The following is a 16426-nucleotide window of genomic DNA, read 5'->3' as shown; positions in this document are numbered from 1 at the left end:
AATTCATAAACATAAAAAATCTTTGAGCTTTGAAAAGGGTTCTTGAGCTTCTTGGATGAAAGGGACCCAAGAATCAACATCTACATACCTTAACCTTTGAAATTGGATGAACTCTAATGTTTGAGACTCTATCCGCACTTATAATAAATAATTCTTGAAGCCCACACTATGAGAAACTTTATTCTTTAAGAAATCTTGAAGAATTTATGGATGATTTTTGGAAGATTAGGGTTCTTGATTGAAACCCTAGTTATTTATCTTGTCAAGAGAATCGAGAGAATTGAAGGAGAAAAATGCTGAAATTAGGTTTTTGAAAGAGGTTGCCATATTTATAGAGGCTCAAAAAGGGTGGGAAATGATCAAAATACCCTTGCAAAAAACGTCTCTAAGTTGCTGGAAAAAAATGGCTGACGACATTTGTGACAGGCCGTCAAATCTATGACAAGCCGTCACAAAATGTTATCACAAAAAGGGTGGATTTTATGATTTTCTGCCCAGGGCTCTGACGACGTCGTCAAAGAGGTCGTCAGAAATGTGGTAACCCGTTTCGTCACCGTTTTCCAACTTGACAGGCTGGGGTAAAATGGGCATAACTCTTTGCTCCGATATCGGATTTAGGCGAAATTGGTATCGTTGGAAATATAATTCAAAGATATTTCATTTGATATTTAGAAATCCACCCAGTTATATATATATATATATATATATATATATATATACAACTATCTATGGTCAATTGAAGTTGACCCAAATTTTGATGATCACTAATACTTGAACTATAGGAAAGCTTTCAACTCGACCATGGGTTAGGGGACCTCTATGATCTTAATTCATACACAAATAGATTCTCACATGATTCAAAGTATTTCATACTTGGGAGGATATTTTTGAAAAATTTTGACTCGGATTTTCTCTTTACCAAATACGTTCTAAGGCTCGGACTAGAAAAGGATTTTGCGGGGCATTACATTTTGGGAGACATTGTTTGTAAATGGAACGAAGGATGAGTTAGAAAGAGAGTTTAAGTATATCTCATGCTCTTTTGCATGACATGAATACTGAAAGAAGTAAAACATTTCCTAAAATGTCTTACAGCCTCTTGTCCATAAAAATGCTACGCTTCACACCCATGCATAAGGCTTTCTTCTATGCAGCTTTCAGACTCCCTAGGACATTTTCAAACTTTAGGCTCCGATACCATATTTTTTCATGACCTGAGACTACCCCTAGTCGCGACAATGGTGCTTACGATCGCTATTGACCACAAGTTAACCCATGAGATGATACCTACTGTGAGAACTGAATAAATATAAACATAACATCTGTGCAAAATATAAACTTAAAAGGTAGTATATATATCTGAATACTGTAATATAAAATACTGAATATCTAAAACAGCTGGCAAGAACTGAAAGTAACTAACTGTCTAAATATTTTGTCTAAATGTTGAAACCTCTAAACTGACTTAGGAGTAGATGGGATAGACCCCCAACTAACTTTGACTGACTAAACGAAATGAAATACTAAATTAACTGAATAAACATAATATGTCCTCAATAGATAAGACCACACCACTACGATTTCTGGATTAATCTGAGCTATCTAACTGTAGTCGGGAAACTATGCATCCAAACGTATGATATAAGACATAATAGCGCAAAAAAGTATGTGATTAGTACTTTGAATGTACTGGTAGGTGAAATAAGGTTAGAATTATATACATGGGGTACTGTGCAAATGAAATAAGGACTAATTGAATAGCATGAGATAACTGAACATGAATGCATGAAAATTGTAACATCTGAGAATGTAAGACCAAGCATAAATCTAAAATCTGATATAAGTCTAAAATCTGAAAAGCTATAAACTATATAACTGAATAACTGAAGGTCTGTGTACTTGGTCAAGCAAACCAAAAATAAGAATACACTTAAGTACTGTACTAAGACTGTGGGAGATATCATATAACTAAGATACCCCAATCTGAGCTAATTGGGGTCCAACCCATAACCCCAATTAGAAGGGTATCAGTACTGTGCCACGGGTACTAACACTGGATGTATAGATCCACTAATATGGTATCCCGAAGGACTAAGGCATCAAGCTTAAATTGATGGGTGACCCTTCACATGCTACGCTGGCTACGTAGTTCTAGAATATAGGACTGCTACTAATGACTCTGCCAAACTGACGGGGAGGTCGCCATTCCCGTATTCGCTCGATGCTAAATCCTACTTCTAACTGAATTGACACTGGCACTGGACTAAACTAAAATCAACTGAATGTCATATATAATTGATAGTGTTCATCATGAATATAACTATTTGAGTATACTGATAAGAATCATGAATTAATAGTCTGAGTGCTTGAAAAACTAAATTCATATAAATCACATAGGTATCCGGTACTCATAACCTACCAGCACTGAATGGAATCAATAGTAATGCCATATAAAAGCTTTAAAACAATGGTAAGGGATCATTTCTAAAAACCCAACACTTCAGCATTTCATCAAACATATGAGATTCATAAACTTAAGCATGGGAATGGGTAAAGCATTCAAAAATAACATGATTAGAAGACTAAAATCATAACTTTGGGATTCAACATGAAGATTACAACATTCAAAACATATAATGGCTTATTCCACTTGAAAGAACTTATAAACAAAACTTGTAATTGAATTAACAAGAGATTAATGGAGAGATTTTGACTTAAACATGAAAATTAATAATTTAAAACCAAAAAGGGATTCTTGGACTCCATGGGGAAAAAGAGCCCATCGATTAACATCACACATACCTCACTAGGTGAATTCATGAAGATTTTTGAGGATTTTCTTAAAATTGAAGCTTGGAATCATTGATTTCTTAAAAAGGAGATAGGGTTTGTAATTAGGGAAAGAGGGGTTTTTCTTGAGAGGATTTATGAGAAAAGGGGCAAATAATGCTCCTTGGGGTCCCCAAATTTATGTTATGGATGAATTGGGTGAAGGAAAAAGAGCCAAATACCCTTAAATGGCGAGGATAAAAAAGCTGAATGACACCACCCCAAAATAGGGTCAAGCAGCCAAAGCTTTGCGAGGCCATCACGATACCCTTTTATTTTGGACATCCAAACATGCCCCAAACCTCATCTAAAAGTCATGAAACCCTCCTGAGATATACTTGTGACCTCTTTAAACATGAACCAATTTAAAAATCCATATTTCTAGGTCAGGAAGGTCGATTTAAAAATATGTGAAGTTAGGGGTCTTGAAAAAGACTATTTCCTAACACTTAGTAAAAATTCTATGTCTTAGACCCTCTTAACATGAAATCATGAGCTAAATTGAGCTAGGATCTTACGGGGTATTACAATCCTATCCCTAACTAAAAGACTATACACTATCCCAGTATGTGAAAATAATATAAACTTAGGGAATATGGGTATACCTAGGACGCACTAGGCATCCGTATCATGCTAAAAAAGAAGTAACCTTAGGTTATCTCTGAAGCAGCACCTGATTTACTGTCGCGGTACGACTCAGATACCTTGGCTACTCAGACTTTTCCAAGGTCCATATGAACACATACTTTTACTTTCTTAAGGTTTCCTAAATAGTGTCTCACCTTCTGTCTATTGACCTTCAATGAGGCTTCACCATTATGCTTCAATTCTATAGCACTCTATGGGAATATCCAAATCACGATGAGTGGCCCATACCACCTATACTTCAGCTTGCCAGGGGACAAGTGAAGTCTTGAATTATACAAAAAAACCAAATCATTAGGTTCAAACACTCTTTTATTGATTTAATTGTCATGATAAAGCTCCATTCTTTCTTTGTATATGACAGAACTATCATAAGAACATAGCTGGAATTCATCCAACTCATTTACCTTGCTCAACCTCAACTTTGTTGCATTATGCCACTCAAAATTTAGCTTTTCCAATGCGCATAGTGTCTTATGCTCAAGTTTGACCAATAAGTTGCATGCCTTTCCATACACAGGATGACATAGGGAGGTGCCTATAGGAGTCTTATAAGATGTATGATAGGCCCACAAAGAATCATCTAAATTTCTCGACTAGTAAGTTCTATTGGCATTCATAGTCTTCGCTAATATGGACTTGATTTCTCTTTTGGAGACCTAAACTTGCCCGCTTGTCTGAGGATGATAAGGTATTTTCACCTTATGTTGTACACCATATTTATCGAGCAGAGCCTTAAACAGACAATTGCAAAAGTGAGACTCGTTATCACTAATAATCACATGTGGAGTGTCAAACCAAAAATAATGTTTTTTTAGAAAGACGGTGACACTTCTACCTTCATTATTTGGAAGAACAATTGCCTCCACCTATTTCAAAACATATTCAACCACCACCAAAATATACTTGATTCTATAAGTGCTTACAAATGGACCCATGAAATCAATTCCCCATAGAACAAACTACTCCAACTCCAAAATAAGTATTATGGGGAGTTTATGGCAGCGCAAAATATTGCCTTGATATTGACATTGGTCACTGACTTGTGAAGAATCATGAGCATCCTTATATATAGTAGGCAAATAAAACCCAAATTTTTGAATTTTTTAGGTTGTGTGGTTTCTACTATGATGACCCCCAATTGGTGATGAATGACAAGCTTCAAGAATGCTCATCATCTCTATCTCAGGGATACTTATCCAAATCGCACCACCTACACAAAACTTGAAATGATATGATTTATCCCAAAAGAACTTCCTCACCTCATGCATAAATCTCTAGCCTGCTAGAAGGATAGGTCTTTTAGGATAAGATCACTTGCCAAATAGTTGGTAAAATTAGCAAACCAGGGGACTAAGTCTTGAGATGCTGCCAAGTCTTGTTCATCTAAAAAAGTATCATCTACGTCTAGACATACCCTCATTTATGAATTGCCTCTTTCTCAAGGAGAGACAAGTGATCAGCAACTTGGTTTTCTATGCCCTTCCAGTCTTTTACCTCAAAGTCAAAATCTGATAGCAAGAGGACCCAATGTATCAACCTCTGTTTTACATCTTTTTTCAATGTTAGGTACCTTAAAGCCGTATGATCTGTGTGGACTATGACTTCAGTCCCTATCAAATAGGATTGAAACTTCACGAAGGTAAAAACCACTGGAAATAACTCTTGCTCAGTAATTGTGTAGTTCTTCAATATGGGGTTTTATGCTTTGTTGGCATAATAAATCGGATGAAGGATATCCTCTAACCTTTAGCCTAGGATAGCACCCAAATCTTGCATCACACATAACCTCAAATGGTGTAGACCAATCAAGGGACACAATGATAGGAGCCAAGAACAACCGCTTCTTAAAGTACTTGAAGGTTTTAAGACATGCATCATTAAATACAAATTTCACCTCTTTCTCTAAAGGCCTGCATTGAGAATTTGCAATTTTTAGAAGTCCTTTGTGAACCTCCTATAAAATCCGGCATGGCCCAAAATTTTTTGTATAACTTTAACTGAAACAGGTGGTGGAAACTTTTTAATTACCCAATCTTTGCTTTGTCCACCTCAATACCCTATTTTGAGATTTTGTTTCGGTACCAATACCCTTTTTTACCATAAAATGGCACTTTTCCCAATTCAATACTAGATTACACTCTTTATATCACTATAGTGCATTGGCTAGATGGACAAAACAATCATTGAAGAAGTCCCCAATGACTGAAAATCATCCATAAATACCTCAATCGTGTCCTCCACCATGTCAAAAAATACAGACATCATCGAAAGAGTTCCTAAAAACTGAAAAGTCATCCATGAATACCTAAATAATGTCCTCCACCATGAAAAATAATACAAACATCATGCATCGCTAAAAGGTGGCAGGAGCATTGTAAAATCTGAACAACATTCTCTTAAATGAAAAAGTCCATAGTGGCAAGTAAAAGTCATATTTTCTTGGTCCTCGAGAGCAATGGTAATCTAACTGTATCCTGAATACCCATCAAGAAAATAGTACCAACCCCTGTCTGCTGATCTATCAAGTATCTGATCCATGAATGGCATAGAAAAGTGGTCCTTTTGGGTCCAAATGTTCAGCTTTCTAAAATCTATGCAAACTCTCCAACCAGTGATTGGTCTCATGGCTACAAGTTCATTCTTCTCGTTGGGAACCATAGTTATTACACCCTTCTTTGGCACACACTAAATCAATCTGACCCACTTGCTATATACAATGGTGTTAAATACACCAACCTCTAACCACTTAATGATTTCTTTCTTCAAACCTCTTGCATATGAGGATTTAATTGATGCCGATGCTTAATTCTGGGAATACTATCTAGTTCAAGTTGTATCTTATGTATGCAAATATAGGGTGGAATACCCATAATATTTGTTGTGGTCCATCCTACATCCCTTTTGAACCTCTACAATACCAATAATAATACTTCAACCTGTGATTCAGCAAAATTTGTTGCAATAAGACCCGATAAGGTAATGTCATCCCCCAAGAATGCTTATCACCAGTGAGATGGGAGAGACATCAATTCTAAAATTGATGACTTTTCAGTAGATGATCTAGAAGGATATGTGGTCTTTTTTTTAAATCAAGATCTAGATTTTTTGGGGCATAATTATAAAAACCTCTCCCATGTAATGCTTTATCCATCTCCTCATATTCATTAATAGCATCGCTCTCAAAATTCATAATGACCACTGCTTATCCCTCAACCCCAAGACTCTTTTCAATAGGTACAATTTTTACATCAGCATATTCATCAAGAGTATCTATCAAAGACACTACCCACATATTATCTAGCTATCATATCGACTTGCACATATTAAAGATCATTTGCTTATCATTCATTTTGAACTTCATTGACTTAAATCCATATCAATCAATGCCCTAACCATAGCTAGGAAGGGTCGAACCAAGTTAATAGGGGCTTGGAAGTCCACTTCATAGTCAATAATTATGAAATCAGTTAGAAATATGAAGGATGCCACCTTCACCAATACATCCCTCAGAATACCAACCGGCCTCTTCACGAAGCAGTCAACCATCAACAACCTCATAGACATTGGTTTGGGTATCCCCAACCCTAACTGCTTATATACTGCCAGTGTTATTAGATTGATACTGGCTTTTAAGACACATAAACATCATTTGACATTGAAGGGCCCAATAGAACATGGAATAGTAAAAGATTTGGGGTCCTCTTTCTTTTCTGCCATAGATCGCGAGGTGATTGAACTATAACAGTGCACCACACCAATATCCTCAGTATGCATAGCTCTCTTCTTTATCACCAGCTCCTTCATAAACATGGCATAACTAGGCATCTGATCAAGAGCCTCAAGAAGCTGAATGTTTAAGCTCAATTCTTTCAATATGGCAATAAACTTCTTGAACTTTCCTTCTTCCTTCTTCTGCTTGAACCTTTAAGGAAAAGATAGGAGTGGTCGTGGGATTGTCTTCACTTTAGTCTCATCAAACTTTTCCTTCCCTTTATCCTTCTCAATACTACTATCAACACCTCTTGCTCTTTTGGACTCAACGTCAGTTGTCTTATCACACACAACTCTCTCATTTCTCAGCTCATCTAAAGTCGAAAAAGAGGGATAAATAGTAGAATTACCACTCTTAGTGGTGATATATAGACAATGACCATCATTTTTATGAATTAATTACCACTCTTAGTGGTGATATATAGACAATGACCATCATTTTTATGAATTCTGAACTGTATTGCTCGAAAGGGTACCCGATTGCCTCTGATTCAAAGTTGTAGACATTTGCCCAAACTGCTGGTATAATTGCTTTATCATAGTAGCATATGATTCTACCTTTTGGGTCAATCATGAGATATCTTCCCTAATATCCTTAAGGCACATTTCCTGACTTTCTTGACCCTTAACAATTTTGGACAACATAGCCTCCATCCTTGGTTCAGTGTCACGACTGCCTAGCAAAACATACATGTCTCCCTTCTCCTTGTAGTCATCCTTGTTTTCTTTTCCCCTTGGCTCAAAAACCCACCAACTCTTGATCTGGGTACTTGGCCTCCTCTTCCAAGTTGGAATCGTATGGTTTAGAGGCCTTACCTTGTGAACCTATGACATTTACCTTCTCAGAATTCATTGTTTCAAACTTCTTGTTTAGGAGCCTAATATCAGTTCTAAGTTGCACAATCTTTGCACCACAGAATTATCAACCACTCCATACTTGACGGAAGCCCCAATTTCATAAATACTAGCACCCTTCTCCTCTCCCGAGTATTCCACCCTCAATTGGTGAGAAAGATCTAGTCTAGAATAGCTGATGGTATATCCCAATGTAGACACATGGATACTTCACTAGTTAACGTATCTGTCATTGTACTGGAACTAATAGTTCGGGATTAATAAAATATCTTTAGCAAGTTTGTCCCTGATATACAATGATTGGGTACCACGCTTAATTCTTATTAAACCAGAACCATGCCTCATACATCGAATCAGAATATAGCTGGTTGAAGTAATATATCTCATATTTTAATTGCAATATTCCATCTAGAGGGAGGAAATAGTCTAAAAACTGCATGAGCAACTTATTCCAGGTTGTAATTAATCCTCGAGGAAGTTCCCCTAACAACAATAAAGCTACTACAATCAATGAAAAAAGGGAACAATCTCAATCTTAGTGCTTTCTGATCTACCCAGGTAAAGTGTAAGAAGTGTAGCTCCCAATTAAGTTTTCAAGATGCATATTTGTGTCATCCATAGCCAAGCCCCTAAACACACCCTTTAGATTAAAAAGTTGGATCATATCACTAGTAATGTCAAACTTAACACCTGGTGGTAAAGAAGGAGGAATGATGGCTCCTATATCGGCAGGCTCAATGTATCCTATGTCATCTTCTGAATTATCATATGGCAGTAAGTTCTAATATTCTCAGATTACTTGAGCTCTACTACCTATAACTATATCTCTATTTCTACCAAATGCTGCTCAATGATCTGTTTCTTTCCTCTACCTTGCTGGCTCTACCTACGAAGCACCTATTTCTCTCCTCTGGTTAGCATCTTCTTATAATAACTACTCAGTTCTCTCATCAATAATGTTTTAAACATTCCCAAGAGAATAAGGCACAATAGTAGGATCATCCTGAATTCCTTCAAGATGGCCTTCACGTATGTGTTATGTCATCGTATGATTCAGCTATAGAATTCTCTGGGTTAAGATATAGTGGGAGTAAGGGATTTCCTTTACTCTTAGTGTTAGGCATACACCAACGTACACCCAACTAAAAATAGAAAATAAAAAACCAAAAACTTCAACAACTTCAATCAACAATCACATAGTAATTCCCCAGCAACGATGCCAATATGTTGATGTCACCCAAAGCTACACCTCTAAATGAGGCTAAAGAAGTAGAAGTAAAATATAATAACCCAACTCATGTTGAGTTTGAACCCATAAAGACTACGTGAATTATCTCTCTAGTTTGCTGAAGTCAACTGGCTGTAATAAAAAGTAAATGGGGTTTTTTTGTTGTAACAGTGACAAGTAATAAGTTGTGAGTGTTTTGATTGTAATCAACCAGAGACGAATAATAGGACTATGTTCCCTCTGGCTTCTCAACTCTGTAGGTTTATCGTTCTTTGTTAAAATAGCCTGATATCTTGCATGCAAAATATGAGAAGTTATGTACCATCAACTGTCTTATGAACTCATTAACAAATTTTACCCTTTACATTTTGAATCTTAGATGGTTGCCTTACTAACCCTTAACCTATAAGTTAAATATTACCTTTTGGGTCTTAAGTTAGTAAATGAAATATAATTATCTTAAGTAGATGATACTTATTAGCTTAGATCAATAATTAATATTTAAATTACTGTTGTTATTGTCTTTTCTTAATATTTACTCCTCTTGTGAAGTAAGTAGTGATATATTAGGTGGAATCCTAATATTTTCAACTATTAAGAAAGATATTAAATTGAAGACAACCACAATACATGCAAGAATATTGGTTTAGAACAGCTTTGCACTTCCCTACTTTATCAGTTCGCTAGGGTTCCCAAAACCCTAGCTAAGGGAATTTACCGCTCATCATTGTGAATCAATCAATGGAATTCATAATTGAAAACATTAAATCAATATCACAATGAATAAAGAAAAAAAATCCAAAGTCTCGAATTGAATAATCAACCAAAATCAAGAAGGAAGCAATCCCAAGATCAAAATCGAATCCATGAATCAAATATATATTTGTAAGTATTAAGAGTGTGTAAGCTAACTAAAAATATCAAAAGAGTATTTATAGAATATAAATAAACCCTAGGAAACTATTTTTGAACAACAGAGGAAAATCAAGGTCAGTGGCCTCTTACTAGGACACCTATGGGTCGTAGGTGGTACCTACGAATCATAGGTAGTTCCACGTAGGTGACTTAGTCCAAAATTTTCTGAATGATTCTCTGGATTTTTCTCCTCTGAGACATACATTGGAACATAGAGCTGTAGGTGGCACCGACGGGCCATAGATGCCCTCCGTAAGTGGCATGGTCTTCTTTTTTAGCTCCTGAGTCTCTAGATCTCACTTTTTTAACACCTACTCTGGCACCTACGCCCAGTAAGTAGTACCTATAAGCCATAGGTGCCCACTTTAGTGGTCCAAAACTTCAAATTTCACTTTTCTCTCAAGAATAGCTCTAAAACCTAATTTCCTGCAAAACACATCATATCTAACAAGAAGACCTAAGTAACTTGCATATTTATATCATTTGGCATCAAAAGTTATATAAAAACATAGAACATCAATGCATTTTGATGGTAACGATTCCCCCCTTTTTTGAAATAAAATTTTATCCATTAATCCCATCTTCTTTCAGAATAAGAAATGGGTTGGGTGGTTTGGGTCGGTACTTGTCATGACCCAAACTAGGGCCTGGCAGTGATGAGTATTTCAAGTACCTCGAGGATCGGAGATCACCCCCTGCACCTAACTAAATCAACCACAACATCTGTCAATGTTAGATAAATTACGAACATATAATAAGATAGTATGCAACAAGCTTAAATAAAGTCATAACATGTTTATAACCGAAGACTGATGACGAACAAACAATCGACCAATTTCACCCAATATCCACAGTAATCCAAACAAATCCTTCTCAACAAAGAACCAAAACCAATCTTGGTCACGGTATGTCCCCGACTCTAACAGACAACAATGAGAATGAAAATGATAGTGTTAATTATAATGAAAGTATCCATCAACTCAAATCTAAGAATGAAAGTTGGTGAAATGCTCAAGACTTTCGAGGGATATAAGCTCACCACTTTACCACCATGCAATGAACCGAGCTAAGCAACCTAACTTTGCACAGGAAATGTAGAAGTAGCTTTGGTGCCTGCATTGTATGGGGATACAGTATCCAAAAACGGTTAGCGGGGTGAACACTAGCATGTAACTCAAGGATAAGGATAACATAATGCCATGATCAATAATTAAAAATCATTCAAAACCAATGCACATAATCAAATGCATATCCATACATATATATCACATGCCAGGATAGGGATCAAGGCTTAACATGCTCTTTAAAACTTTAGCTTGGATTGTGTAGCTCAACCGTCATAACATACGAAGTCACCTAGGGATATATAGGCCCAAATCTCCCCTAACTGGTAGGGCCCCAGAGTGTATGTTCGTACGAACTAAAAGGTATACATATACACTATGGGGGACTCGAACCTCCCTGCATTTAAAGGTGACATGAGCACCAAATCATGTAATAAGATTTGGGGGACTCAAACCTCCCAATCAAATGGTAATAATAATAAGTGGGACTCAATCCTCTCAGTCATATAGACCCCTGTATCGGCAACCGCAATTTCCAGTATTGGTCCCTTGGGATCTCCATTTTCATGACTCAGCTACACAACCTTATTAAACCCAATTAAAATAAGCATCACACATTCTCATTCATTGAACCACATTATACATTAAGGCATACATTGTTGGTATCATCATACCAACTTCACTTGCAAGGTAGCATCAAAATGCCACACCAATTATCTTTTCTTGGGGGAATTCGCAACCCCCTTGTTTCAATTTTACAAATTCCCACATTTCTCATAACTAAAAAATAATTTCACAATATGGGGTTGGGTCATAACCACTTCAAAAGTGACAAGTTTTGGGAAAATTACAATTTTCTAGTACATTCACCATAGCCATGAATCAACAAGTTCAAAATCATAATTTAAGCATGAATAATCATACGTAAATCATGGGAAAATATTATTCAACAATAAGTGTTCAAAACCCTCAACCCATGTTTTCAAAATCAGCATAAATATGTTATGAACAACACTTTAAACCATATGACTTACCAAATTTACAATGAGGGAAGAGTAACATGCCTGAAATACCCAAGATTACAGAGAGAATTCAACTTTTGAAGCTCTACTTAACCCACTTCTTGGAAACCCTAAGTATGGCTTCTTGAGAAAATTTAAGAGAGCTTTTGAAAGTATTTAAGTGAGTTAACAATACTAATGGGGTCCCTAATAGGGTTTTAAGTCTCGGGTTTCAATTGGGGTAAAGGCAAAATGTCCAAAGTACCCTTAATAAACAGACTAAAAATTTGTTGCAAGTGACTACAGGTCATTATACGAATCGTATAAACACATTACGACTCATCACAAGGAGTCGTAGTCAAGATAGAACCAACAAGGACCTATACTAGTCTAGCTATGATCCATACCACCAATTCGTAACCATACTTAACGACTGATAAATGATTCTCATACTTAAGACATCCATAATTTGGGATGACACACTGGACTCCCTATGATTGGACATAACGACTCATCATGATTCTTTACAACTTAGGGCCTCAAGTCGTAAAGAAGATAGTTTCTTGGGCCAAACTTTTTGGACCCCTTATGACTTGGTCTTTACGACTCGTAAGAATTCTTGATGATTAGTTGAGAGTCACTTGTACTCAGAGCAGAATACTAAGCCGCTTGTTCTGATTAAGTCACAACCGAATTCCTAAGACCCTTCATGACTCCCTACAATTTGTCAGGGGAGTCGTAGTCAGAATAATGAGGATAAAATTTTAGAAATTTTTCAATGACCAAAAACCTAGGGTTTTATAGTACACATGGGGGATTCTTAACCCGAAAAATCTAAGATCTCTCACTTCGAATGTGATGGACAATACCTGAGCCAGTATGACATCAACAAGACACCAATTAGCATGACAAATAGTTTGTGCAACCTGTGAGCATCACAAGCTTTACCGATAAGGTTTTACAAGCTATATATAGGAATCTAATCATATGTGGAAAGAATTATCTACTAATATGAGGATACCTATACTCACAATACCCCAGACATCATTAACTAATTCTATAGTTAGTTATCTGATCCCTCATCTTCTAAAGAGGTGAACTCAAGTCTTTGTTCAACTTTATTTACACAACTACACTTAATACCTATATAGTTAGTGTAATAGCTGGCTTGTGTAGACAAGTTAAAATATTTATTTTAGTCATCTTTCCTTTCTACTCGAATCTATCTATTCCAAATCAATGACTTTCCTAGACATGCATTGCATTGCTGAATTACTCATGGATATTAGTAACATGCTAAAGTAGCAACACCAATTGAAACTTCAAGAAATAATTAAAGGTATAAGGGTATTACAATGAAAAGTTAAAATAACTTTGAAGGTCTCACACAATGAAGAAAGTGGGATTCATTCTTTCATTAACCCATTTGTCGCTAAGCACACGTGGTATGACATACATGCTATAGTGTTCTCATCTTATATCAGTGCATGTATCTTATTATTTTTAGCCATTCAACATCGTATAGATCTAAGTCTAGACATCTCTAAATGTCTGACCTGAGTTTCTTTCTTTAATAATCCTTAAACATATATTCTTAGAGAAACTCACATCTAGCTTTACAAAACAAGTCACAGTATGATGGTGGAAATTATCTCTTTATGTTCCTCAATGTAAGAGGCGATTGCTCATGTGAGAGAGCCAATCTCGTGACTTGTTCGACACACATTATCAATAAAATACATTTCACATTCATATGAGATTGAACATAAATTCAAGACTCTTATTTTGATAATAATAACAATTAAGTCATATTACAATACAGAAATAATCATATCCTATGTAATCCTAGAGCAATAGCATACTTCTCAAACAAGTCTCTAATATCGCCTTTGTAAAAGGATCAACTATCATTTCTCGTCTAGGAATGTATTATAAATTTATTTCTCCATTTGCTACTATATCTCTCATAAAGTTATGGTTAATGTCAATGCGCTTATTCTTGTTGTGATATTTAGATCCTTCATATATGTGATATCGACTTGACTGTCATAATATAAAAATATGAGACCCTTAGAATTCATTGCAAGGTTCAAATACTCAAAGAATCTCTTCAACCAAACAAATTTTTGTACTGCAATGCACAAGACACAAATTCAAATTCCATGGTTGACAGGATTGTGCAAGTTTGTTTCTTACTTTTTCATGAATTTGCACCACCATTTAATAAGAAAGTATAACCAAAGGTTGATTTTCTATCATACCAGTCACCAGCTCAATCAACATCCATATAACCTTTTATGAATAAATCAGATCCACTATAGCACATTGAATAATCTATAATTCTATTTAGGTATTAAGAAATTCTCCTTACTACTTTCCAATGATCTCTTCCATCACTGTATTGATACCTGCTAACCAGACCTATGGCATAGCCAATGTCTGGGCGAGTACACATCATAGCATACATCAAACGCCCAAGTGCACTAGAATGTAGTACTCAAGACATGTCTTCCTTTACTTTATAAGTCTTTGGATACATTTCAAGGCTCATAGTTTCACCTCTTGCTATAGGAGTATCCATGGATTTGAAACTATTCAGTCAAAAGTATTCCAGAATTTTCCCTATGTATGTTTCTTGATAAAGACTCAAAATTTTCTTGGAACAATCTTTTTGTATTTTGATACCTAATATATAGTCTTCTTCACCCATATATTTCATGTCAAATGACTTTGAAAGCCATGACTTGATTGTTTTCACATACTCCAAATTATTTCCAGCTAATAAAATATCATCCACGTAAAGTGAAAGAATCAGAAACATTCCATTGGACCTTTTTACATAGATGCAATGGTCTTCATCGATAATGGTGAAATCAAATGAAATCACTTCCCTATGAAATATCAGGTACACTACCTGATGACTATTTTAGCCATATATTGATCAATTCAATTTACAAACCTTCTTTCTTGGCCTTTAACAACAAAACCTACATGTTGTTCCATATAGATTTCCTTCTTTAGTTCTCTATTGAGAAAAGCAGTCTTCATCTCCATTTGGTGTAGTTCTAAATCCAAACGTGCAACAATAGCCAAAAGTAAGCGAATTAAGATGAATTTCACAACTAGTGAAAAAGTTTCCTCATAATATATTCCAGCTTCTTGAGTAAAACCTTTTGCCACCAATCATGCTTTGTGCCTTTTTATTGACTCATGTGATTTGCGTTTAATTTGAGAATCCATTTTTCCCAATAGCTCTACGCCCAAAAGAAAAGTAAACTAGATAACAAACTTTATTGATTTTCATAGAGTCTGGTTCTTCTTTCATCACTTTTATCCATTCATCTTTTTCAAGGATCGGCACAGTCTCAATCACAGAATTAGGTTCATAAAATTCTATGGGAGATACCAAGAAAACATAATCCTCAATCTCATAAGATCATTTTGATACACCTTTTCTGGTACTCTTATGTAATTAAAGTTCAGATTCCTCAATAGGATTTTTGGTATCAAAACTCCCACATAGACCAAGAGTTATTTCTTGATATATTGAATTATTAAGCATGTCTGACTACATTATTTGATCATCTGAATTCAGCATTTTGTAAAGAGGCTCATTTTTCTTTATTTCATCCTTTTTGGAAAAATCTTTTTTCAGGAATGTGACATCTTGTGATTCAATCTTAGTGGTACTTCCATCTTCCAATTCACCAATGAACACATACACCTTGGAGTGTTTTGAGTATCTTATAAAGATACATTTCTTTCATTTTGTACCTAGTTTTCCGAATCACTTGCCAAAATGATCTTTAACATATGATGTTTAACCCTAAGGTCGTAGATTATTAAAGATTGGTTTATTACCAATTCATAGTTCATAAGAAGTAGAAGATACTGATTTCGAAGGCACTTTATTCAATATGTAGGTGACAGCTAATAACGTATCTCTCCAGAAAGAGATTAGTAAATTTGTATGCACCATCATGGACCTTGTCATATCTAATAATGTTCTATTCCTTCCTTCAGTTTCACCATTTCATTGAGGTGTATAAGGAGTAGTTAATTGTCTGATACTGCCTTTCTCAATACATAATTCTTTACTATTTTGACAAATATTC

The sequence above is a fragment of the Capsicum annuum genome, chromosome 8 (assembly GCF_002878395.1).
Source record: "Capsicum annuum cultivar UCD-10X-F1 chromosome 8, UCD10Xv1.1, whole genome shotgun sequence".
NCBI classification, from domain to species: Eukaryota; Viridiplantae; Streptophyta; class Magnoliopsida; order Solanales; family Solanaceae; genus Capsicum; species Capsicum annuum.
Note: the sequence above shows the minus strand (reverse complement) of the source record.